Here is a 27,063-nt window from a genome sequence, read left to right on the forward strand (position 1 = left end):
ATGGCTACAGTCAGGACTGGAATTGAGACTTCAGTTACAAGCAAAGATGGAATCTGTGCACAAGTGGAGAAGGCAGTGCCCTCTGTTCCCCTTCAGAAGGCATTGTGTGGACAGAAGCATGGAGAGAGAAATTCACCTCACCGTAAAGCAGTGGAGGTGAACATATTTATAATTGAAAAGAAAATCACGTAAAGGAACAAAGGCTCTTTAAATAAATACTCAAGAGTTCTCACACCCATTGTGTACTTGGAACTGCGATTAATACCTTGAGATGAGAATATTTATCCAGTACTTTGTCAATGTTTGTTTTTTGTGAACCATTAAAGGTTTGGATATCTAGCCTTGAACTTTCTATCTCTATTGCTAAACTATAACTTCTATGCACAAACTAAAGAGTGGATGAAATATAATTAGAATATACCTTTCAAGAGAGAAATGAATATGTAATAAGAATATGTCAAAACAAAGTTTGAGCTTGAGCAAGGATCACCACCAAATACTCTGAACATTTCTCTGCTGCATGTGGTGGTTTGACTCGTGGACCCCTTACTGAATAGGGAGATGATTGAACTCTCAATGAATTCAAAAGTGACCTGGAAAACGATATTTTTTTCTTTGAAAAGGATTTGGAATCTAATCTTTACCCTCCAAGTATAATTTTTCAAGTAAGCACTTTTTCAGGGCAATATAATGCCCCTGAGGTTTTGCTGTTTTTTTTTTTTTTTTCTTTAATAGATATGTCCTTCCCAGGTAGAATAATCATCTGATTTCTAAAGTGCCTTTAAATATAGCAGTACCATTTTACCTACTTTAAAAAATTCAATATGAATGTAATCCCAGATCCCATTAATTATTACACCTTTAAAAATCCATTTTCACCATGCTAAATTTAACTTTTACAGTCAATACAGTAGACCACAGACATTCACAGGTTTATATTTTATGATTTTGACAACTGGCAGTAACTATGAATGTCTATGACATATAGTAATTTATAATTTTCTGGAGACCTGCATTTGAATTGCCTGCCGGGAGATAGATGCTCAAGAATAAGTCTCTTAGCTAGTGACTGAGCACTCTCATTGCCCAGAAGCTGGGCATCTCACAAACACCTGTCTGCATTAACATAGGTCCTCAACCAAGCTGCTTAAAATGGCCAGAGACGACCATATCCTGACCGTGTGGACTGTGTTAATGACCTAACACAGTGATTCTCCAACCCTGAGGGTGTTTTAACTCAACCAGAGGACTCTGTTAAAACACAAATTGCTGGGCCCCACCCAAGTTTGTCAGAGCTGGAAAAGGAAAATTTGCATTTCTAACACATTCCAAGAGTTCCAAGATGATGCTTTGAGAACTCTTGAGCTAAAGGATACTATCTATTAATCACTAGGAAAAAAAAATTTTTTTAGCTAAAATTTCCCAAACATATTCAGTAGTTTTACCAATACAATTTTTTTATATCAAATAATTACTAGGGATAGCCTGGGTCAGAAGTGATATTTTGCTGGTAACACTATCTATACTGGTTGTCAAAATATAAAAACACTTTTGTACAGGTAGTCACTCCATTGAAACAAGTAAATCCTCCCCTTCGCTACCCACACTATTCCTTTCAACCCACCCATGAACTTAGCAATCAGACGTTAATAACTGGCCTAGCAGGGGACCTCCCAAACCTTTCCAATTGATCATCGCCTTTGGTTGCAGAGAGCAAAACACATTAGGAACCAGAACTTCTCCTTTGTCCAGTCACACCCCGCCTTATCAGGAGAGAGGAGGGGAAATGGGAGACATACTAAGGATTCTTTTTGATTAAAGAAAAGAGTTGACAAGCTTGTTTATGCTCATTCCAGTAATGGTGGCTTTTTACCATGGAAAAATTATTCCAAGTTTCTGTGAATTCTTGAGGCTCTCAAATCTTCCAGACTTGTCCAACTGTGTCAAAGATCAGAAAGGAATCTAAGAGGGAAACTCCACCATTAAGAGGAGTGCACCTAATTCCAGGGCATTCTCTGTACCTTTAGAGAGCTGCAGTGTTGACAGCGGATGAGGATTCTTAGATTTGGGACACGGCCATCTCAACGATTCAACGAGATGAAAATGTCAACAATAATTTGAAAGTTGTCTCATACATAACTATATGACATAATAATGAACGCATAAGAATTTATCATCACCATACGTTTTAATATAATCATTGGGTTTCAAGATGTTCTAAAGCAGAACGAATACAGATATCCAGGGGAATGTCTTAGTCAAATCTTCGACACATTTTCCTCCTGTCTCTGTTGGCTAAATTCTTCATGTGTAAATGACTCCAGTTTAAATTTACTCGCTTTTCTCCATTTGGTCCTTTGAGAAACAAATCGTGTCCCTCATAAAAAGCTCCCTAAATTTGAAGCGAATGGTCTAAAAATATCTATCATCTTCTCTTTTTTTTCTCTCTCCTTTACTCAAGTCATTAAGCACCTGTACCAGGTACTAGGCTGGGTACCAGGGCTACAGATGAACAAAATATAACTCCTTCCCTCATGACACACGTAATATGAGGGAAATTACAGGCTTCCAGGAGAGGAGATATGAGTGGGTCAGATTTGAACTGGGGAATCATACGGCAAGAAGAAGAGCATGAGAAGGCCTTAACTTGGGAAACTACTTTGTGTAGCAGAGAAAGAAGGTGCTACGTGGCCACGGTGGGCGAGGCGGCGGCAGGATAAAGAGGTTACAGTATTTGTGACCTTGTTGAAAATTTAAGAACAACAGAAAAGATTGAAGACTTACAAATGAGATGTGTCATGAGCAGATTCCATTTTTAAAGAGATCTCTTGGGCCACAGTGTGGAGACCAGATTGGAGAAGAAAAACAGGAGGAAACAGCCAGCCCTTGTAGTTATTAATATTTCATGCCAGACATGATGGTGGCTTGACACAAAATAATGGTAGTGAACATGGAAAAACACAGACAGATTTGATATACATTCAGAAAGTAAAATGATCAAGATTACTTGGTGGTGAAGTGAATACATGGGATGGAAGTAGAGGGTATTATAAGGATATGAGTGGTGGTGGCACTGCCTCCACGTTCAGAGACTGGGGAGATCAAGAGTTCATCTTCAGCTTTTCTCGATGCCTATCAGCATGCACAAGGAGAGAGCACAGGTATGTGGATCTCACTATTGAAGTCTGGCGTTCAGAAAAATTAAACTTAATCACGTTGGTCACTGGGAGGCAGAACCAAAGAGATCATGAATCCCCAGAGAAGGACTCTGAGCTAGCCTAGGAACTGCTTTCTTTATTTTTTTAATGGTTTTCCGGTTCCAATCCATGAGCGTCCACATAATAGCAAACTTGACTGTATGGTTGACTTGGTTTACATCTTGAAACCAAAAGAAATAAACATAAAGGATTTCCATTTGGCTCTGCTCAGATGACTAACTGACTGGAGGCTGGATGAGGAGGTTAAGCTCAAAGGGATCGATAATCAAAACAAACAGTAGCTCTGTCTTGCTCTGGAGACTTCTTTATATATTTTGCTTTTTCACTCTAATTGCTTGGCACCCTAGTTAATGATTTCTATGGGATTAAACACTATGATAAATAGTATTGATTCTAGCAACAAATCAGCTCTGTAACAATTCCTGCACCAATGTGCTCAGATGTCATCAGCAGAGCCAGTGAGTTCTAGCTATGAAATCTACCTTTCATTTTAGCGTGAAGCAATAAGCAAAATTCTCAGAATATTACCTCAGCACCAAAAGGCATCCATACTATACAAAGAAAATCATCACATCTCTTCAACTTGTATATACACCTTGCTTTTCCCTGTGCCAGCCTGGGAGATATTCTCTCCCTCCACTGAAGGACAGTACAGCTTCATACCAAAGTCACATTTGAAAAAGAGTACCTTAATATAAATTGCTAAATTGGCCATGATTAGTAAAAAATGTTTCTTTAACACAGAGGATCATTTTCCTTCTATTTTAACCCCTGATTGTGCAAAACTCACTCTGCCTTCTGCCTCATCGCTTAGAAGACCTACACTTGGGCTTCCCTGGTGGCGCAGTGGTTGAGAGTCCGCCTGCCGATGCAGAGGACACGGGTTCCTGCCCTGGTCTGGGAAGATCCCACATGCCGCGGAGCGGCTGGGCCCGTGAGCCATGGCCGCTGAGCCTGCGCGTCCGGAGCCTGTGCTCCGCAACGGGAGAGGCCACAACAGTGAGAGGCCCGCGTACCGCAAAAAAAAAAAAAAAAAAGACCTACACTTTATTGACAAATTGCTTTATATTTTCTATCAGTTATGGTAAATTCTTTACAGTGCATCACAACTTAACCACTTGTAAGAGGCAAGATATATCTATATTTATATATCTATATCTATGTTTATGTCCAGGCTATATTTATCTACCTGTGTCTATAAATAGATATATATATTACTTTTATACTATAAACATATAAATATACTATTTGTTAATTACAGTCAAACAAGTTGAAGGTTAGTTTATGCTCAAGTCAAAAGCCCAAGGGTCATCCAGCTGGTAAGTAGCATTTCTAAGACTTGAATCTTAGGGTACGTGATCTCCAACCTGAGCTCTTGACAACAAAAAGTGACATTTTCTGAATTACTCTTATCTGTGAAAGATTTTGCAATATTCACGGCATCATATGTCTCAATGAAATTAAAGATTTGAATTAAATATCAATAACTGAAAGACCACCCTCAAAAAAGCTTTCATGCATGATCTTTGGCGTTTCGAGACATATGTAACTGAGTCTCCAAAGACAGAATCATCTTCTCAGACTAAATGCAACTACTGAGAATTATAGCCACTTGTCTACTTGCCATGAAATGTCTTTAAAAATGATCAGTTCTCCCAGATATTCAGTTCATTCTTCAACTGTAAGTTATTTAGGAAAGGTATCACCTATGCAATTCTAATGAATCCTATGGACTGTTTCTTATGATATCACATTTATATAAGAATGTGAAAAATCTCCATCTTCTTCTGAGCCAAAATAAAATATAGCAAGGCTGCCGAAAACTGACATTAAAGCACAGGAATTATGTTTCCAAAAAAAGTCAGGAAATATTCAAATAGAGTTTTGGGGGGGGTTTCTTATGTGAGTGAAACTGATTAAGAGCCTAACTTATATTTGTGAGCCAATGGGGATGCCAAACCAATGGTATAAAAGGTTTCAAGTAGGTGTCTACTTATTTTAAGGTGAAAACCATACCACTCACTGTATGCGTATTGTTTTAATGCACCTGTCTTCCTTAATGAGTTCTGAGTAATAAAAAGAATTATTCTAGGTATTTCACGTGGAATTATGTAATGTAATGAACAGGGTGTGCAAATGGTTTCTCTTCTACCCAGAAGATGAAGTGTGTAATTCACTAAAATCCTGGATATTGACAGTTCCTATATCTGGACTGAACAGCTTTAGCTACCAATGAAAATTTCATAGAAATATAGCCGAGTTTAAAACGTTGTTCTCAGAAGAAGGTGGGAGAGGGAGAAGACAATATTTTTACTTATATTTGCTTCTTACCTTAGGAGGACATGTTAAGAATGGTTTGACTTTTTCTGTACTATGTAAAACACCAGAAATATGCCTAAAGGGCGTTGTTCATTTTACCTGACACACAGTGATTTCAGCTTCTTCTTGGGAGTCACCCTCCTTCACTCAGTCATAATCTTTATGTCCCAAAATGTCTTAAAAGTCCTTCCTTATAGCACCCAGGAGAATACTGCCCAGTTAAGTTCTAAAGAGCTTCAAAAGCTTATTCTAGGGACATGGTGAGCAAGGTGTTTATTATTCACGTAATCTTTAGATCTTAGGGTGTTTGACAAAGTAAAAAGTGTTATGAGATAAACCATTTCTCAGATAAATCCGCTAGCAAATCTCAAATATCAGTTCCTGTTAAGTCAACCTTGTAATTCTATCCTGCAGTTCTTTCTAATAAGAAATTGTATACATCATGGAAATGTAAATTAATTTTTAAAAATCTGGGATTCTTTGAGAGTGGTATATACATGTATTTGTGGAAATGAACTCTGTGTATTATCTTGTATTCACTTTTGTAAATTCTGTCTTATACTAACATCCTCAGAGACAAAGGAGACTTCAACACTTGGACAATATTTGGGAGACTTAAGCAAGTAGAAGATGGTATATTCTAGAGTTCAAGATACCAAGGCCCTTTTATTTTGTTCCCAAGAGGAGCTGATAAGCCTAACTTTCCTTATGACTAAATTTAGCATGGTATTCCCTCCTCAGACAATTCGAACCTAAAGTCATTAGACGGATGTGAGCAAGGTTAAGTGTCCAGGAGGGGTTCAGTGGATGGGAGGTACAAGGGTGACCAGAGATCAGATATCAGAGATAAGGTGGGGTCTTCAGAAGCAAGTTTGGGATGGGCTGGAGGAGGAAGCCTGGCCTACTGTGTTGGAGTCCTAGCAGGGTAGGGAGGGCTACCTAGTGTGGGGAGTTACAGCCCAGGAGGGGTTCAGAGGGCATCCATGTGGAAGACGGTCTATCACAGGGGTATCTGAACCCAAGCAGAGCGAAGTTGTCATCCACATGGGAAAGCGGCTTGGCTGGGCCTATCTTGGGTGACGAAGGCATCTGCGCAGGGGGCGAATGCAGTGAGGTGGTGTTTGGGGGCACAGTGCTCAGTACAAGGCACAGGGACGTGGACAGGGAAAGGAGAGGTGGTGGGGTTTTAGCAGGTGATGGTGGCAATTCTACCTCGGTTACACACACAGAGAGTGAGCAAATACGTAAATGCTTCAAAGGCCATGAAAGCACGGTTCTCATTGTCAGAGAATGCAGAAACCAAAATGCCACAGACACTAAGCAGGTGCCACTGAATCCCTTTTATGAGAGGGTCATGAGGAAGCACTTGAAAAGCTCTAATATCTGATTACTCAAGTCAGTGAAACTACACTGCTAGCTGACAGGTGAGTCTCAGATGAGTCCTCAGATTTTCCTGAGACCTAGTGAGTGATTATGTAACAGAGACCCAAAGGCATGGATTAAAGGCCCAATTCACCCACCTGGAAACTGAGGAGCCTTAAACCTGATAAAGGTGGGAGCAGGCGATCTCCTCTGTAGGGTACAGGAGAGCAAGTTACTCTGTCTCATGGGAGTGGCCCAGGAAAAGGAGGAACAGGTAATACAGCTAACAAGAACCAACGAATTAATATGCTGAACTGGGATATATTGTCTACACGTTTTGTCTCAATTCTCACGGCAACTCATTATGAGGATTGGGAATATGGATATTGTAAGACTATTTTGCAACTGAACAGCGTAAAGATTCAAATTTAAATACACTGCTAGTTGGGACCTTGAGCAAACGTATTACAGGGTAAAAGATCTTAGTCTGATTTTGGGCCCATGTTTTTAGCCTTTTTACTTCTTCCCTAAAAAGAAAGAATAGTAGTCTCCCAGGTATGGCAGCCTCTCTGATGTGGCACCATGCCCAACCTTCCATAAGCATGTTACAATAAATACTACCTTATCAGTATACAGTAGCATTGCATATTCTAAGGAAAAAATAGTGAAGAAATGTTTACGGCTATAAGATAATCAAGTGTTTTCTAAGGTAATGAGTTATGACTTTTATCCCAAGATGAAAACTGACACACTTTATAAGAAAGGTGCATTTAATTGTTGTTTCTCTTACTTCTACCAGCTTTCACTCATGATGCCTTATTTCCTTCTGTGTTTACCGATTTTTAACTGCTTTCTGCTCATTTTGTTTGTAAACTTACGTACGAAACTTCTTTGAGCCATGAGATGCAGATGGGTACCTCCTGGGAGGATTTTGTCATCTGGTCCTGCCACAGATCTTAAATGTACTCCTACATGAGAAACACTTATATCTAAATTTCTGGCTTGAAGTGTTTTGGGACTGACCACATAGTATGAATTTATGTCACAGACTTGTTCAAATATCAGCTTCTGGTTATAGGCAATTTCCCTATTTTCATGTGAATTCACAGTTCCTTCTAATTCACTTTTCGATGGAGAGTATAGCACTTTTAAGTTCCAGCTATAAGAAAAGAGGATCCCTGCTTTGGTTTTCTCATTTTGGCTCAGCCTTAGGATTTTTTTTTTTTTTTCTTCCATAGTAGCACCTTCCCCAGTCCTGGCAAATACCAAGAAATGGTACTCGGTAAAACTGAGATTCGCACGTGCCCTCAAGGTGAAAGCGGGCTGCAGTGTTCCAATTATTCTCAAGCTCTTGCCTTCATTTAGCTATTGCTCTCAATTCTTTACTTTTTTTTTTTTTTTTGCGGTACGCGGGCCTCTCACTGTTGTGGCCTCTCCCGTTGCGGAGCACAGGCTCCGGACGCGCAGGCTCAGCGGCCATGGCTCACGGGATCTTCCCAGACTGGGGCACGAACCCGTGTCCCCTGCATTAGCAGGCGGACTCTCAACCACTGCGCCACCAGGGAAGCCTGAATTTCTTTACTTTCTTGTTAGACAACATATGCCTCTCTTTTCTTTTCCATTTTGTTTACTGTTTTCAGAAGAAAGACTGGTGCTAGATCCTTATCTGCTAACACATTACTAGAAATGGAACCACAGGGTAAGTTTTTCATTATCCATTCAGTTATTTAAACTTTATAGAGTTCAGTGATATGCCCTGCTAATATTCATCTGGGGAAAAACTATTAAAGATGACATGGATTATCTCATAACTAAATTTAAAGAAGAAATGTAACATATCTTAATCTTCCCCTTGTTAATGGATCTTCTTTTTATTGAAGCTCAATCATTTTCTCTCTATATTTTAAGGGATAATGATTTACTGACAGGCTCACACAGAGACTTGCATTCTATGCTAGTTTCTATACTAAAACACTCTATCACTCGGTAAGTGACAATCTCTCTGGACTACAGTGGCAAGAAGTTAGTAACCTCAAAAGGAAAGTTTTGTATTTCCTATAGTACTTGATCATGGATAAGGATAATACATGTAGGTAAAGATAAGTCACAAAGAGACTGTTCTGGGACTAAAATCTCATTTGTAACCATAAGATCCCTGAGTGTGTTGATTTTAAATCAATGCATAATTTCATACCAGACAACTCTCTACTTATAATTCTGGGGTCACCTGCTCTCACAAGACCTGATCTAAAGTTGGTAATGCTTATTACGTTAAAACTTACCAATGCCACTTGGAAAAATTAAACTATGTTAATTAAAATATGCAATATTTAATACAGTGTTTCAAATTATTACAGATACTTGACAGACATACAAGGGGTTCAACGACGTGTCTTTTGGAATCCAGCAAATGAAGCTGCTTCTTTTCGTCTTATGTATAATCTTGCACTTCACAAACGAAACACACTGGAATGCAACAAAAGTAACCCCACAGGTTATTTTTACTTCTACTTATTTTGTATGAAATATAGGTTTCTAACACTTACATAGCCAAATCCTCTCGTTTCAGTCCTGATAAATATAAGAAGCAAATTTCCTCTTGTTTAGTTAAGTCCTGATAGAAACTAGAAGGGGTGTTGCTTAGTAAATGCACAAATGTTTTCTTGTAAACTTTATATAAAATTTGGCTCAGGGACTTCCCTGGTGGCGCAGTGGTTAAGAATCTGCCTGCCAATGCAGGGGACACAGGTTCGAGCCCCGGTCCGGGAAGATCCCACGTGCCACAGAGCAACTAAGCCCATGAGCCACAGCTACTGAGCCTGCGCTCTAGAGCCCACGAGCCACAACTGCTGAGCCCTCGTGCCACAACTACTGAAGCTCGCATGCCTAGAGCCTGTGCTCCACAACAAGAGAAGCCACCGCAATGAGAAGCCCACACACCGCAAGGAAGAGTAGTAGCCCCTGCCCGCCACAACTAGAGAAAGCCTGAGTGCAGCAACAAAGACCCAACGCAGCCAAAAAAAAAAAAAAAAAAAAAAAAAAAAAGTTGGTTCAGTCAAGATGCTCCATTGATTACTTAACATACAGGTTGTGTCATAAAAGCAATCATATAAACAAAATGTTTTGAGAATAACAGTGTTGCCTGGCACAGTGGCTGGCACCTAAGAGCATTAGTATTTAGTAAAATATATGTGGAGTAAATCAATTACTGAACGAATAAAATGTATAATAGATTTATATATTTAAAATAGTTCTATAAATATCTAATAGCACATTATCCTTAATCCTATTACCTTATCTAATAGCTGGTCTAAGTTAATAGCTTTTAGCTCTGTGGATGGACTAGAGATGGTCCTTGTGCTTTTGGAAATTATGTGCAAAATTATGATTTAAAGGACTAAATGGATTGTTCCCTCCTGGGGAAAGGATCACTGCTCTCAAAAGATCCTTAAAGTGTCTGAGACGAATAAAGGTTAAATATCAATATCTTAAACAAAGGTGGATCCATTATTTTGGATCAAGGTATTTCTCTAATCAACACAATGCTCTTTTACTAGAACACCAAGAAAAAAATACTCTGATGTAGCCAAGTCTCGGGATTTTAAAAGAACAAAAGTAGTATTAGGCTTAATCATTGTACTTCCTGACATAAAATCTCGCAACAGTGTAAACTCCACAAGGGCAGGAATTTTTTTTTTTTTTTTTTTGCTTTGTTCACTCGATGTGTTTCCCAGCACCTAGAGTGGCACCTAGCTTACAAAAGGTGGTCAAATTCTGTTGAGCAAATGAGTTAAAATTCAAATAAACGTTGCTTTTTTTAAAAAAAAAAGAGATAGACACTAGTTATATTTCAACAATTAAGTGATCTATGATTGTAAATATTAATAAACTCAAAGTACAGGATGTATCCTCAAAAATACCAAGTTATAAACATTTTAATTATTATATAAGATTTATTTTATGTGCTCAGATTTTGGAAAGCCCTTAGTTATTAACTTCAGAAACACCTGAAGCTACTGTTTAAATGACCTACCATAATTTTTGAAAACCTTCCTAGTGTAGGGTAAAAATAAAAAAGGAAGAATTTGGCCAAGTGAATCCCGATTTATAATATGTGTGATGTTATCTTCAGGTTTGAAATCAAAACTTAAATAGCCTTCTGGTTTGCGTAGCTTCCAAAACAAACAGGCTTAATTTTCTTTAGATCTGGAATCAGCAATCTTTTTTTTCTGTAAAGGACCAGATGATATTTTCAACTTTGAGGGCCACGTGGTCTTTGCTGCAACTTCTCAACTCTGCCATTGTAGTATGAAAGCCTCCAAGGGCAATAAGTAAACACACAGGAATGGATGTGTTCCAGTAAAACTTTATTTACAAAAACAAGCTGTGGGCCAGATTTCACCTAATGGTCCTGTTCTCTGAGGCTTGTTTTAGATCACTTTTTAGGTCCAACGCTAGTTCCTAGTCCCCTAAGCCAGAGAGCATTTACGTGAAATCTATAATGTCGTGCAAACTCATACAAATTGGAGATCTCACACAAACTTTTAATTTTTAAAGGCACACAACTGTAAATGATGAGTTAAACACTGTCCTAGGTCAAATGAAAGGCATCTTGAACACAACTGGTCCCCATGGATAGAATCCCATCAGAGAGAGTGTTATTTTATAAAGAGAAAATGGCACATTAAGTTACTCTTCATTAAATGAAAAAACAAAAGCTACTCAGGAACTATTAAAAGCATGTGGAGATTGAGTGAAAAGAGAAATAATGAGGTATGGCAGCAAAAAGAACCATGTCAGTGCATTTTATTTATCATTAACCTTATGATATAGGAGGCATTTGAAAACAACAGAGAAGTGTGTTCTTGGTTTGGCATGAAACCTCTAATGATGCATGAGAATATATGCTCAAAAATGTCAAAGGTCACCAGAATCACATATTGGCAGATAAAATGTTTTTGATATTGTGTTATACAGAAGTAAAAGGGCAACAAGCTGACTTCTATTGTAATGCTGGCTGGGGAAATTTTGTGGTATTCAGTAAAGTTAAAACTGAATGTAGTAAAATATAATCTTGGCCTCCTTTCTGTACACCATCAGATAAAACTATTGCTAAAATATCAATGTTATGGATATATTTCTTATCAAGTATGCATTAAAGATGTCAAGGATTGACCAAATTTTTAATATTAATGGTGGTTCAACAATTTGCCAGTGTAGATTTTTTGTTAAAAATTGGAGAACCAACTCACCTATAGACAGAGACAGTCTTAGGCATATAAAGCTCTTCCTCCCATTTTACTCATTCTGTGATTTCAAATGTCTAAAATATTTCTGTGAGTGGTATCTTAGCTATTGAAATATTAGGATAAATTTGATCGAACCTATTTTTTTCTAGAAAAAAAGGGTCTAAATAAAACTTAGCAGGGATCTGAAAAATCTTTAAAGTTTTGTAGGACTGCATATTTTTTATACATCACCAAATAAACATTGGTATGCTAAAAAAAAAAATCCTACCATACTCAGAGCACTGTGCATACAGGACCACATCTGAATTTTTTTAAGCTGCTTTATTTGGAAAATTATTCAACACTACCTTTCAAAATAAACTCGATTTACAAAGTTAAGCTTTGCAAGTGTGTTAATTTGATAAAAATAAACTTTAGACCAAAAGTATTAACTTGGCATAAGGGTAGGACGGATTTCTTGCTTTTTGTTGACAATGATCTACAATCTACCTAAAGAGAAGACAACATTTATAACATGTGGTATAAATGCGAAGACCTAGTACACATTAAAAGAAAAATATCCTCCTGTATTCTCCTGCAGAGACTTTTTTCAAAGGTCTAAAATGAGATGGCCTATGAGTTTTACTTTGGGTGATCAAGCAAAAGCAAAACAAAAACAAAGTAAGAAGTCATCCTTTATTTCTAGTTTCCCATATCCTCCCCTATTGAATCCACTAATACTAATATTGATCTTGCCCCCAGAATCTCACAAGTGTTCCCACTCTTCTCAATCACCTTTCCTTTTGCTACTCCAGCCCACGCACCAGACATTCTCATTGTCACAATCACACTAACCTCCAAACTGGCCTCCCCACTGTAATCCATTTAATGCACAGTGGCCAGTTTGATTTTTTTAAAAAACTATTTAGATCATGCCACTCTTCTGCTTAAACAATGAATTTGCTTCCCGTTTTACTGCCTATGAAATCCAACTTTCTTATCATGACCTAGAAGTCAACAAGATGTTTTCCACTTCATCTGACACCATTTTCCCTTCTCCAGACTCTGTTCTTGCCTCAAAGCCTTTGACTTAATGATTTCTCTGTTTGGAAAGATAATATTTGTGAAACCGAGTCCCCCTAAAACCAAGTGCCTCTGCCCAGTTTATGATAAACCTCTGTATCCAAAACATTATTCCCTTTCTTGTTCAACACCTATTCCCCTCCAGATTGAGAGGTATAAAAGAAAATGGGGGATTGAAACCAAGCAGGGTACTGTGGGGTCCTCCTGGGTACAAAAGCCTCTCCATGTCCCCAGTTTCTTATCTGTAGGAAAAAGACTTCAGCCTCCTAAACCACCCCTGAGTGCCAAAGGGCAGATTCAGACACAAATTCAGGAAAGGAGGGAATACAGAAACAAAGGAGAAGCAGTCAAGAAATAATAATGCAGTGATAAAGCAGGGTCCTGGTTCCTCCTCAAGGGATACGTATAATCTGGTACAGACCTATGAGCTCTTCTATAGGAACTAAGGCCCCCACCCCACCCAGGTGGAGGATGGTAACTTCAGGCTGAGCAAAATCACTGGACCCTAGACTGCAGGGTACCAGAAGGCTGATGACTAGATTCTTGGAACACCATCCTGTTACCTCCCCACCAACCAGTCAGGAAGGTCACATGCCCTGCAGTCCTCCCTCTAAATTTTGCCTATAAAAACTTTTCCCCCCAAACCATAAGGAAGTTTGGCCTTTTTGAGCATGAGCTGCCCTTTCTTCTTGCTTGGCCTTTGCAATAAACCTTTTCCCTTCAAACTCCAACATTTTGCTTTCTTCGGCCTCACTGTAATCGGGCACATAAACTTGGGTTGGACAACACTCTGAACTCTTTTTACAGAGAGAAAACTCTCATCCTTTAGCTCTTGGCTGAAATCTTCTCCTTCCCCTACCTTCTCATTCTGTAAGGCCCCCTTTCCTACCAGTGCCATTATTAGTTCTCTCACTTTATTTTCTTCAGAGTCTGTAGCTATTCAGTTCATGTTTTGATCACTTGTTTAATGCCTATTACTGCTTACAAAAAGCGTCAACCAAACCTCCCACATGAGCAGGAATACCTTGTCACCCATAAAGAACAATGTTCTTCCAGCATCAACAAGACAACTCCTTAAAATGGTAACATTCCTTCTTGATCTTGTAAGGGGTCATGTGACCCACCAGGTTGACACTTAGATCTGGATTATGTAAACTGTCAATAATACGTCATTTGATGTACAGCCCTCTGCCTCAAAAAACCTTCATAACTGTGCCTTGATTTCTAACTGGTGGAACAGTTCTCAGAGCTTTCTGAGATGCTCTTCCAGGGTTATAATCCTCAAATTTGGCTCAAATAAAATTTTCCATTTCTTAGATTGATTGATATTTTTGTTTACAATAGATAATCAAACATTAATTACTGAATGAGACACATGTTACAGATGAAAGTTCTGCAGATCCAAGGATAAAATACTGACAATATATGTAAAGCACATGCACACAACACTAGATGCTTTATAATTAAAGCCTCAAGTCCTTATTAGGGATTTCTTGAAAATGTCATAATTATAAATGGAGAATAAATGTAGAGACAAGGGAGGGAAAATATTATAGTAAAATTTCAAAAACCCTTCCTTTGTTTATGCTGAAAAAGCACAACACAGCTTAAGAACAGAATGATTTTGTTTACGTAACTGACTTTCTGTCCCCAAATACAATAGGAGCCTGATCTGAAGCACTCCTCTATCAAAATGTCAGGTCTCAGTAAATAACAACTATTGATATTTAGTGCACTTCTAACAGTACCAGACAATGCACCATGTTTTATGTGTATTCTATGTTAATCGTTTCAACAACTTTATTGAGATGTTATGACCATTTTTCTCATTTTGCAGATTAGGGAATCTTGAATCTTTTATCTCAACAGGCCATAGAAATAAGAATATTTCAGCAAGTCGTCTGCTAGGCTAACAGAATAAAAAACACTGCAGATCTTACTGCTGTGCTTAATCATTTATGAATCTTGGTTTAACTTCTGTCTCTTGCTGGAGAACGGAGAGACTGTGGAATGTTCACTTAATTAAGAGAAAAGACATTTCGTGTCTTTTCCCATGATTCATGCAGAAGTGTCAGTTATTAGAGACTGGCATAGGAAGCAACAGGAATGAGAGGATTACATCTGACTGCAAGATGGGAGAGAAGGCTCCAGAACTCTCATTTATTAATTTATTTCATTAATTATTTGATTTACTGATTGTCTACCAATTACCAAGCAGAATGCCTCTATGCCAGAGATACGAAGACAGATAAAACACATTCCCTGCCCTAGACTCAGTTACTGTCTTTTGAGTGGAGAGACCAGCAAACCAATGATAAAAATATGCTGTGATAACTTCTTTAATAGATGGTATTTATAGAACACTTTTCAAGAGGTAAATATATACCTAACTTCTGAGTAAATGAAACAGTGCAAAACCAATCAGCGTCAGATGCTTTTATGAGACAGTAGGGAAACACTGAAAGCACAATTCATCAAATAAGTAATTAATTATACACAACCTAGTATATAGATACATAACTGAAAAAAGTTTTCAGAAGGAAACAGAAAAACCCATATGACCATGAAACAAGAAAATTTAGTTTCTTAATGTTTGACTATTTACAAACCTATCCCACTCCCCCAAATAATATCATATTGTTATTTTTCTAGACATAAAGCTGTCAGATTAATGCGTGCTCTCACGCAAAACTTCATCTTTGATTCTCTGAAGTTAATTCCTAAGTGCCACTGCCTGACAGATGGTTTCAACTTTTCTATTCTCACAATAAATAGACAAGTTTACCTGTTTCAGGAAAACTATCTAAATTTGATTTCCAATAATTCTTAAGGATAAAATTAGTGTCTAGACGACAAAGCTATAAAACGTCCAGCATATCTATGCAATGTATTTGACAGTCGATTGTCTTGTAAACCAAGTGATATTTTACACTGACAACTCAAATTTAAAGCATCTTTTCAAATTAACGTTGCTAGGAGTATAAACACATTATTGTAAACACAGATACCTGAGAAAAGCATTTCCATTCCTGGAATATTTATTTTTATTTAAGACTTTTACAGTTTATTTCCTTTCTTACCCTAGAGTCAAATACATTTCTCTGCTTTGACATTCATATAACACTAATTATTATACACTCCCATAATTAAAAACTTAGTTTAAATTTCATTATAATTTCTATGTTCAGTTTTCAATATTCTCTTTTCTTTTTCAAGTATGCTTGTTTTACATTATTCCAGATTTTTAGAGATTAAAGTTTAAAAAGTTAAGGAATATAGGGGCTTCCCCAGTGGCACAGTGGATGGGACATTGAGCTCCCAATGCAGGGGGACCAGGTTTGATCCCTGGTCAGGGAACTAGATCCCACATGCATGCCACAACGAAGGAGCCCATGTGCTGCAACTAAGGAGGTGGCAAGCTGAAACTAAGGAACCCTGGAGCCACAACTAAGGAGCCTGCCTGCCACAACTAAAACCCAGAACAACCAAATAAATAAATATTTTTTTAAAAGTTAATATAAAGAATATGCCTATTCTATAATGTATACATGATCTATATACACCATACATATTACACAATTATATTTTATATATAGTCTTCAGAAAAAAGAAAAATGAAACAGAAAGATATATATACAACACCAAGATTTTGCGAAATACAGCTTTCCCTCAGGCAAGCATTTCAGAAACTCCTTTGACCACTTCTGATTAATCACCCAATCTGTCCCTAAGTAACTCCTCCATTGTAGCCTCCGTCCTTCACCTACATATGCAAATTAGTCATGTGCTTTATTGTATTATTCAAATTCCGAGCCCATCCTTGTCCTGTTTTATTTGGCTGCAAGAATGATTTAAGATTAGAAAAGGTAAACTTTCCACTTATATCCTCAAGCATTTGTCTATGTGAATCAACGAAGAAAACCAAATTTGAAGTCCAACTTGCTGGCTCTAAGGACTGGGGAGAACGAAGTACTGATATTTTGTCCCTTCTGACTCTTGCATGGATTAGTGTTATTTCACCCACTGCCATGCCTATGGGCCCATAAAAGAAAACACGCTCGGGGTTCCCTGGTGGCTCGGTGGTTGGGAGTCCGCCTGCTGATGCAGGGGATATGGGTTCGTGCCCCGGTCCGGGAGGATCCCACGTGCCGCGGAGCGGCTGGGCCCGTGAGCCATGGCCACTGAGCCTGCGTGTCCGGAGCCTGTGCTCCACAGAGGGAGAGGCCACGGCAGTGAGAGGCCCGCGTACCGCAAAAAAAAAAAAAAAAAAAAGAAAAAAGAAAAGAAAACATGCTCAGGCCACCCCTGAGAAGACAAGGCTATGGTAACTGAATCTGAAACAGAAATCTGAGATGAGGCCTGAGGACACCAGAGTCCACATTTCTGAGTGTGGAGCTCAACCCCCAAGTGGGACTTGCAAACTGTGCTTCAATAAAAAAAAAAATTAGGGGGCTTCCCTGGTGGCGCAGTGGTTGAGAGTCTGCCTGCCGATGCAGGGGACACGGGTTCGTGCCCTGGTCTGGGAAGATCCCACATGCCACAGAGTGGCTGGGCCCATGAGCCATGGTCGCTGAGCCTGCGCGGGCGGAGCCTGTGCTCCGCAACGGGAGAGGCCACAACAGTGAGAGGCCCGCGTACCGCAAAAAAAAAAATTAATAATTTAAAAAGCCCAGCATGGGACAAAACAGGTTTTATGAGTCAAACCCCTGACTCATGCTGAAAAAGCGTAAGAAGTTTATGGGTGAGGAAATAGAGAAAGATTTTTTTTAATTAATTACTTAATTTTACTGAAGTATAGAAGACTTACAATATAAGTTTCAGGTATACATAATAATGCAATATTTATATAGAATACACTCCATACAAAGTTATTAAAAGATTTTTGATGAGGCTTTTGGGTCTTATTATCACAAACACTCATTTCCCTGAATTGGGAAGAGAATGATTTCTTCCTCTTTATTTCAGCTTGAGAGGCTTCAAGGAGATCACTTTGTGTGTCATCTGTATTTTGAGGACACACTGGATTGATATGTGTGTGGCTGAGTAGGACCCTATGGTGCCTTCTCAGGACAGAGCCCTCCCACTATGTCCTATGCTTGCCTCTTATTTGTAGAAAAGCTGTAGTCTCCCAGGCCCCCTGAGTCACAAAAGCATGGCTGAAGAATTAATGACTGAAAAGCAATCTTGAGAAAGAAAAATGGAGCTAGAGGAATCAGGCTCCCAGACTTCAGACTATACTACAAATCTACAGTAATCAAGACAGTATGGTACTGGCTCAAAAACAGAAATATAGATCAATGGAACAGGATAGAAAGCCCAGAGATAAACCCACACACATATGGTCACCTTATTTTTGATAAAGGAAGCAAGAATATACAATGGAGAAAAGATAGCCTCTTCAATAAGTGGTGCTGGGAAAACTGGACAACTACATGTAAAAGAATGAAATTAGAACACTCCCTAACACCATACACAAAAATAAACTCAAAATGGATTAAAGACCTAAATGTAAGGCCAGACACTATAAAACTCTTAGAGGAAAACACAGGCAGAAGACTCTATGACATAAATCACAGCAAGATCCTTTTTGACCCACCTCCTAGAGAAACGGAAATGAAAACAAAAATAAACATATGAGACTTAATGAAACTTAAAAGCTTTTACACAGCAAAGGAAACCATAAACAAGACCAAAAGACAACCCTCAGAATGGGAGAAAATATTTGCAAATGAAGCAACTGACAAAGGATTAATCTCCAAAATTTACAAGCAGCTCATGCTGCTCAATTATCAACAAAACAAACAACCCAGTCCAAAAATGGGCAAAAGATCTAAACAGACATTTCTCCAAAGAAGATACACAGACCGCCAACAAACACATGAAAGGATGCTCAACATCACTGATCATTAGAGAAATGCAAATCAAAACTACAATGAGGTATCACCTCACACCAGTCAGAATGGCCATCAACAAAAAATCTACAAACGATAAATGCTGGAGAGTGTGGAGAAAAGGGAACTCTCTTGCACTGTTGGTGGGAATGTAAATTGATACAGCCACTATGGAGAACAGTATGGAGGTTCCTTAAAAAACTAAAAATAGAACTACCATACAACCCAGCAATCCCACTACTGGGCATATACCCTGAGAAAACCCTAATTCAAAAAGAAGCATGTACCACAATGTTCACTGCAGCTCTATTTACAATAGCTAGGACATGGAAGCAACCTAAGTGTCCATCAACAGATGAATGGATAAAGAAGATGTGGCAATATATACAATGGAATATTACTCAGCCATAAAAAGAAACGAGATTGAGTTATTTGTAGTGAGGTGGATGGACCTCGAGTCCATCATACAGAGTGAAGTAAGTCAGAAAGAGAAAAACGAATACCGTATGCTAACACATATATATGGAATCTAAAAAAAAAAATAAAGGCTCTGAAGAACCTAGGGGCAGGACAGGAATAAAGATGCAGATGTAGAGAACGGACTTGAGGACACAGGGAGTAGGAAGGGTAAGCTGGGACGAAGAGAGTGGCATGGACATATATACACTACCAAGCGTAAAATAGCTAGTGGGAAGCAGGCGCATAGTACAGGGAGATCAGCTCGGTGCTTTGTGACCACCTAGAGGGGTGGGATAGGGAGTGTGGGAGGGAGACGCAAGAGGGAGGAGATATGGGGATATATGTACATGTGTAGCTGATTCACTTTGTTATAAAGCAGAAACTAACACATCATTGTAAAGCAATTATACTCCAATAAAGATGCTAAAATTATAAAAAAAAAAGAATTAATGATTGAAAGGGTATGAACATGTAGTGACAAAAACAGCAGTTGGGCCAGGAGAACTGCTAAGAATTTAAATAGTAAATCAGCCATATGTCAACCACAGAATCGTTAGCTCCTCCCTGAAGTACACAGATAACTGTATCTGATGCACAGTCCCTGAGTTGTTTTACAGATGCCAATGCCCCCACCAAATGGAAGACGTTAACTGCTTGATGACCATGAGCACATAGTCCCCAGAGTGGAGCCTGAGGACTGATAATGTTAACCACTGTGACACCACCCTTGTTACCTCACCATCAACCAATCAGAGACTTGTGCAGAGCTGACCACGTACCCTGCGACTTCCCTCCCTCATTTTGCCTTTAAAAATGCTTCCCTGAAATCTGCTGCAGCTTTTGGGTTTTTAGAGCATGAGCTGCCTGGACTCCTTGTATGGCGCCTGTAATAAACGCTACACTTTCCTCCACCACAACCCTGTGTCAGTAGATTAGCTTTACCACATGAGGGCAGAGGGACCCAAGTTTAGTTCGGTAACATGTTTCCCACACAGAACTACCTGAAGGACAAGTTGTCCAGCCTGCCTTCCTGAGTTGGAATATACAACATGATGGCAACAGTGAACAACGCCATATGATGTATATGAATGTTGTTAAGAGAGAAAATCCTGAGTTCTCACTGTAAGAAAAAAATATTTTTTATTTGTTTTGTATCTATATGAGATAATGTTAACAAAACGTGCAGTCATCATTTCATGATATATGTAAGTCAAACCGTTATGCTATACACCCTAAACTTACACAGTACTATATACATCAATTATCTCAATAAAAGTGGAAAAAAACATAAAACAAGGTGATAAGACAAAAATAAGATGCTGTATAGTTATATCCCATGAGGCTTGTTTGTTTGCCGTAACTTTACAACAGAGTTATGCCACTTTGTTTTTTATGTATACCTAAGCAAATTATAAAGTATGCAATACATTATTTTAATTAAGGTGAATATTTTAACAGAATGGATAAGGCTAAATAAATCTTTGAGCACAACTCCTAATCTCAATACTGCCACTTCATTCCGTAAGTAACCAGTATTACTGATTTAGTGCCTTCTCTTCCAGACCTATGGTTTTAAACATGAATGTATAACAATGAAAAATATCATTTAAATTTTCACATAATTAGAACCATTCATTTTTTCATCTTATATGTGCCTGTAACACCCAAAAACCTGTGTGGGAGGAGGTAATCAAGAAGACTTGACTGCCAGTTGAACTACAGGCTGGACCCAGGCCATTGGACGCTTCCCATTCCACCTCCACTGTCTTGGGATGTGTGTTCAGCTTGCGTTCCTGGCTCCTAGAAACTGCACCAAAGAAACAGCCTTGAAATAGGACTGGGTATGTTACTAAACCCAGTTAGGGGCTCTATTTAAACATTTCACCTTTGGCTGGTGAGTATGGAGATCTACTCGTCTTGCAGCCACACAAGACAAGCGTTCTTCTAAGTAAGCTCTCTTGCTTATTAAACCTGCCACCTAGCAATCTGGAAGGGTCTGCCTTTTTCTTTGGTCTCTCTTGTCCTCTGCTTACTGGGGGTCGGGAGTAGGGGCTGTTTCCTTTTACACCCAGGAAGCTCCTGAGGAGGTTATGAAGCAACAACCTGTCTTGCATATTTTTTACTTGCAGATTTGTTTTTAAGTACTGCATGCTAATCCACAGCATCTATTTATCATATGGTATTTAATTTGTCTCCTTCTGTGGACATTTAAATTGTTAACTTTTTTTTTCTTTCACAGACAACAGTGAATATCTTTCTTATACTACTAAGAAAGCATTTTGATGTAAATCTCACAGTTTATAAATTCTTAAGGCCAAAAGGCTATGCTTTAATCAGATTCATTCTTTCATAGATCTTAATCATGATGTCTGATTTTACTTTACACATCATCTTATTAAGAAATGTTTTTGTCTTGCCTCAGATATTTTTTACTCATTTGAACTTTAGAACACTGGATACCAAATCTGATGGTTCATTTTAATCAGCTCATTAGACAAAAATCTGTGGATTCCTTGCCTTATCCTGAAAGAATCTGATTCAAGACAGCTGGGCAGGAACCCAATTCTGATACTTTGGTTTGAAAACCTCTAATACACAAAGAAGACCTGAAAACAAACTCCTCCGCCTTCTATGAAGCTTTACTTAAAGATAATTCTCAGGATAAGTTATTTCCATGTATACTCCATGCTCTGCCATGGCAGCAGTTTCTAGAGAGTAACCTCTGATGTCCTAATACAGAAAATTGTGGGACTTGCTGGTAGTTCTAAACACCAAGATCATCTATAAATCACAAACAGCTGTGCACAGGGTCTATTTCAGCCTAGGAAACACAGGATTTTCAAGGAAGAGCCAAGAAAAGCATCTGTAGTAGATGCTGATAGGAAGGCACTCAAAGGTTTTCTGTCTCAAGTTTAGTGGCTGAAAAGCTTCCTGGGATTTTTCTGCTGTTGGAAAAGTGACTACTCTTTTATTAAGTGACAAGTGATCTCACATTTGTCCAAGAAAAAAAAAAATCCAGATCAATGTTTAATTAAGGTACTTTTCGCCTTAAAAATCACAACATCATGATTAAACTGTTTTCATGTTAGAGTCTTACTCAAATTCTCAAAAACATGTCATAACTAAGAATGAGCCTGAAGGTATTCCAGGATGTCATGCATGTTTTACTCATAAAATGTGAAGGTATCTAAGAGTCAAGTTTTTCCATTATCTGTATAGAAAGGCTTTAAAACAACTGAAACACTCAGATGGGAATATGCTATGTGAGAAGAGAGAGAAAACAATATTTTTGATGCCATTTTTTTCTCTCGAAAATACCATTTAGTTTTAAGGAAAATAATTGAAATCGAACACTTAAGGATGCAGAAACCTAAAATTCTTTACATATGACCATTTTGGGAAATTGTTCTGAACCAGTAAAGGAAAGAAGGCTTTTTTTTTTTCTTTATTTACTTTTTCGCGGTACGCGAGCCTCTCAGTGTTTCGGCCTCTCCCGTTGCGGCGCGCAGGCTCGACGGCCATGGCTCACGGGCCCAGCCGTTCCGCGGCATGTGGGATCCTCCCGGACCGGGGGCACGAACCCGTATCCCCTGCATCGGCAGGCGGGCTCTCAACCACTGTGCCACCAGGGAAGCCCGACTTTTTCTTTTTGGCCTCCCTTTTAAGCCCAAGATAAAACAGTGGGCGTCTCCTTTCAATATGGCGTTTTCTGTGTCAGTTTTTACCTTGAGCAATAAGTCTACACATGCGGTCAATGAAAATGATAAACAGAATGAAATTTCAAGTATTAAGAAAAATTAGTGCTAACCTTCTCATTACCGCAATATTTGAGATGGGAGAAAAGTTGAAACTGATGCTAATTTCGGAGCCGTGAGGGCTTCCTTCCTCACATAGAGCAGTAACCCCATTCTGTGTATTATTTCATTTATTTATCACGCAGTAGAGGCAGGCATATCCCACCTCCGTTTTATGGGTGAGGAAAGGAATTTAGAGCGCTCAGGCACTTTGCTCAAAAGCCCCAAGCAAGTGAGAGGCAGATTCAGGCATTACAGGCTATCTGATTCCAAAACACACCATCATCATCCTTCCCCAAATCCTCCTCTAAAATACAATTTAAGTGTACCTACCAAGCCTGGATGCTCAGCTCACAGCTTGCATCATTTCCTTCCACTGGCTTGTTGCTTAGATCTGGAAGCTCTCCCCCCAGGCAAACCACCGTCTGCTGCAAGTCCCTCCCAGTTGCCTAGGAGCATTCCACATCCCCACTTCTCCCCTGAGCAGCTGGGGCTCATTTACCTTCACAACACCTGTAGCCACTAGCTGCCTTTTCAACAACACAGGCTGTCAGCAGAAAGCTCTCCACAGAACTTAAGTCTCTGGCTAGGAGTATGGGTACGTGCCGTTTTTAAGAAAACTCTCTTTGAAGGTACTGAACGACCTTTCAGTGAAAGGTGAATGTCCCTGAACCTAAGTGAAATGTTTTCAATTAGCATTACATTGGAAAATATACCTAGCGCTTACTCTACCCCTTACCTTTTCTTTAAACTGAAATCTTGGCCTAGATTTATCGTTTTCTCTCGCTTTCAGATCATTTCATTACTACATAATGAATCTCCCGAGCTATGGCAAGAGGCAACTAGAATTTTTTCCCCCCATTCTGCATTCCTTAGCATCTCCTCTTACAGAAGCGGGAAAAACCCAAGGAGAGAATGGCTTTCTTTCCTACAGAAAGGGCCTAGTCAGGTGTTGCAAATTTAGACAAACGTGCTTAATTTCGCAAGTAAGAAAGCTTTTTTTTTTTCACATGGTAGCAGTAGCCAAAGAAATCTCCTTTGGCACTTCCAGGGCCAGGAGGACTTTGTCACTCACGGGCAGTGGTCCTGGCAGATGAAGGTAACCTGCTCTAGGTAAGAACACTCAACTAAGTACCGTTCTCAAAATGCGGCTTCTGGACACTCTTCCCATGATTTCCGTTTTTCTTTCTTCTTTTCTCCTTTATTGGAGTATAATTGCTTTACAGTGTTGTGTTAGTTTCTGCTTTATAACAAAGTGAATCAGCTATACATATACATATATCCCCATACCCCCTTCCTCTCGCATCTCCCTCCCCCCCCTCTAGGTGGTCACAAAGCACCGAGCTGATCTCCCTGTGCTATGCGGCTGCTTCCCACTAGCTATTTTACATTTGGTAGTGTATATATGTCCATGCCACTCTCTCGCTTCATCCCAGCTTACCCTTCCCCCTCCCAGTGTCCTCAAGTCCATTCTCTACATCTCCGTCTTTATTCCTGTCCTGCCCCTAGGTTCTTCAGAACCTTTTTTTCTTTTTGATTCCATATATATGTGTTAGCATACGGTATTTGTTTTTCTCTTTCTGACTTACTTCACTCTGTATGACAGTCCCATGATTTCCTTTTGCTCAACAAAGCCCCTCTAAAAACTCTCAGCCCCTCATGTTCTTGAGTCTAACATCTAGAACCTTCTCTGTAGCCAAACAAGCTCTACCAGGCCAAGGGACCCAGTTTTCAACTTAATTACCATAATTCACGGGGAACAAGTATGAGGTCATAAATAGGCCTTATTGATTAAGGCAGAAGCAGTAAAGCTTTTAGTCTGAGATTTAACATCTTTCTGAATAACATCCTCTGAATAGTATTACTGGCTTTGACTGTGGCAACATTTTGAGCTATCCGCCATTTGGATCTTGTTTTGAGAGAATAAGGATTGCAACCAGCAGAGGCTGAGTGCCTGACATGTGCCCAGTACTTTGCTAAAAGCTCTATAAACGTTACCTTAGTTCTCACAACTACGTGAGCATATATTCTACAATATCGTTCTCATCCTCAAATTACTTTGTAGTCCTTTCCTTTGCTTTATAACTTGCATGTAACCTCCTGGAGACGAGACATCTTGTCCCATGACCAGTATCTGAAACTCTGGAAGAATTAATGAACTACCCTTTGAGGTTTAATACTGTCATCCTGTGTATTTTACAAGTCACCCTTGAAGAATAATTGAGCATTTAGAGCCCAATAATCAGGTCAGCGCCGGGTGCCGGCCATTCCCGGAGCTCTCCCCTGCGGTCGCAGCACAGGCCGAACAACCAAACAAAAGTTTGATAAACAGCAGGCGAAGGGGCTGGAGGCGGTGGCCGGGCCCGAGCGAGCAGGAGTTCGGTGGCCTCAACTGTCGTCATTCACCAGCGGCGACCGGCGGCGACCGGTGGCAGCGGGCAGCGCGTCAGGAGGAGAGAGCCGCCGCCAGCCCAAGCAACAGCAGGAAAGACAACCTGACATAGGGAAGTGGGGACTGCTATACAGAGAGAGAACTACAAAGCAACCTCAGTGCTGTAGGAACCCTAATCCAAAGTCCCTATACTTTTATCCGAGTGCGCAACAGAGGAACATAGCTCAAGAAACTAACCACAGCCAAGTGCCTATACTTTGTTCCACTGGCTGTGGATTTTATGGAAACCCTCGTACAAATGGCATGTGTTCAATATGTTATAAAGAACATCTTCAGAGACAGAATAGTAGTAATGGCAGAATAAGCCCACCTGCACCTTCTGTCAGTAGTCTGAGTCTTTACCAGTTCAGGGCACAGATGGCAGTGTCCCAGAAGCTCAGTTGGCATTAGACTTTACACCTTCCTCTATGCAGCCAAGCCCTGTATCAAATCAGTCACTCTTATCAGAATCTGTAGCATCTTCCCAAGTGGACAGCACATCTGTGAACAAAGCGATACCTGCAAAAGAAGACCTGCAAGCTTCAGGATCAGAAACCACACAGCAGTCATCTGAAGAGCAAAGTACGTCTCTTGAAAAACCAAAACAAAAAAAGAATCGCTGTTTCATGTGCAGGAAGAAAGTGGGACTTACTGGGTTTGAATGCCGGTGTGGAAATGTTTACTGTGGTGTACACCATTACTCACATGTACACAATTGCTCTTACAATTACAAAGCTGATGCTGAGAAAATCAGAAAAGAAAATCCAGTAGTTGGTGAAAAGATCCAGAAGACTTGAACTCCTGCTGGAATACAAAATCCTTTGACCATCTGCAAACTAAAAATTGACTTGAGGTTTTTTTTCCTAGTCATTGGGAATGTAAAGCAATGTTTCTTGCATAGACCTTTTAATCATGCATGTCATCAGGAGAATAGATTTTTGTTTCTGCTTTGAAAATGACTCTGAACATTTATTTACATTGCAGTTTCTGTGGCTGAAAAGACTTAAGTATTAACTTTACAAGTATTATCCTTTTAAGATCATTTTAATTTTAGTTGAGTGCAGAGGACTTTTATAACAAACGTGGAGAAATTTTGGAGCGCTGTGATTTTTCCAGTATTAAACATGCATGCGTTAATCTTGCAGTTTATTTTCTCATTGTATATGTATATATAGCTTTTCTCTGCAGCACTATTTCTCTTCTCATTGTATATGTATATATAGCTTTTCTCTGCAGCACGATTTCTCTTTTGATAGTGCCCTTTAGGGTACAGCTAGT

The 27,063-nt window shown here is 39.3% G+C and overlaps 1 pseudogene; it reads left to right on the forward strand.

Annotated features, from left to right (window-relative positions):
* On the forward strand, positions 1 to 26,582 carry LOC103080997 (AN1-type zinc finger protein 6 pseudogene; annotated as a pseudogene).
* Positions 26,583 to 27,063: the final 481 nt, after the last annotated feature.

This window comes from Lipotes vexillifer, unplaced genomic scaffold (assembly GCF_000442215.2).
Source record: "Lipotes vexillifer unplaced genomic scaffold, Lipotes_vexillifer_v1.1 scaffold1008, whole genome shotgun sequence".
Lineage (NCBI taxonomy): Eukaryota > Metazoa > Chordata > Mammalia > Artiodactyla > Lipotidae > Lipotes > Lipotes vexillifer.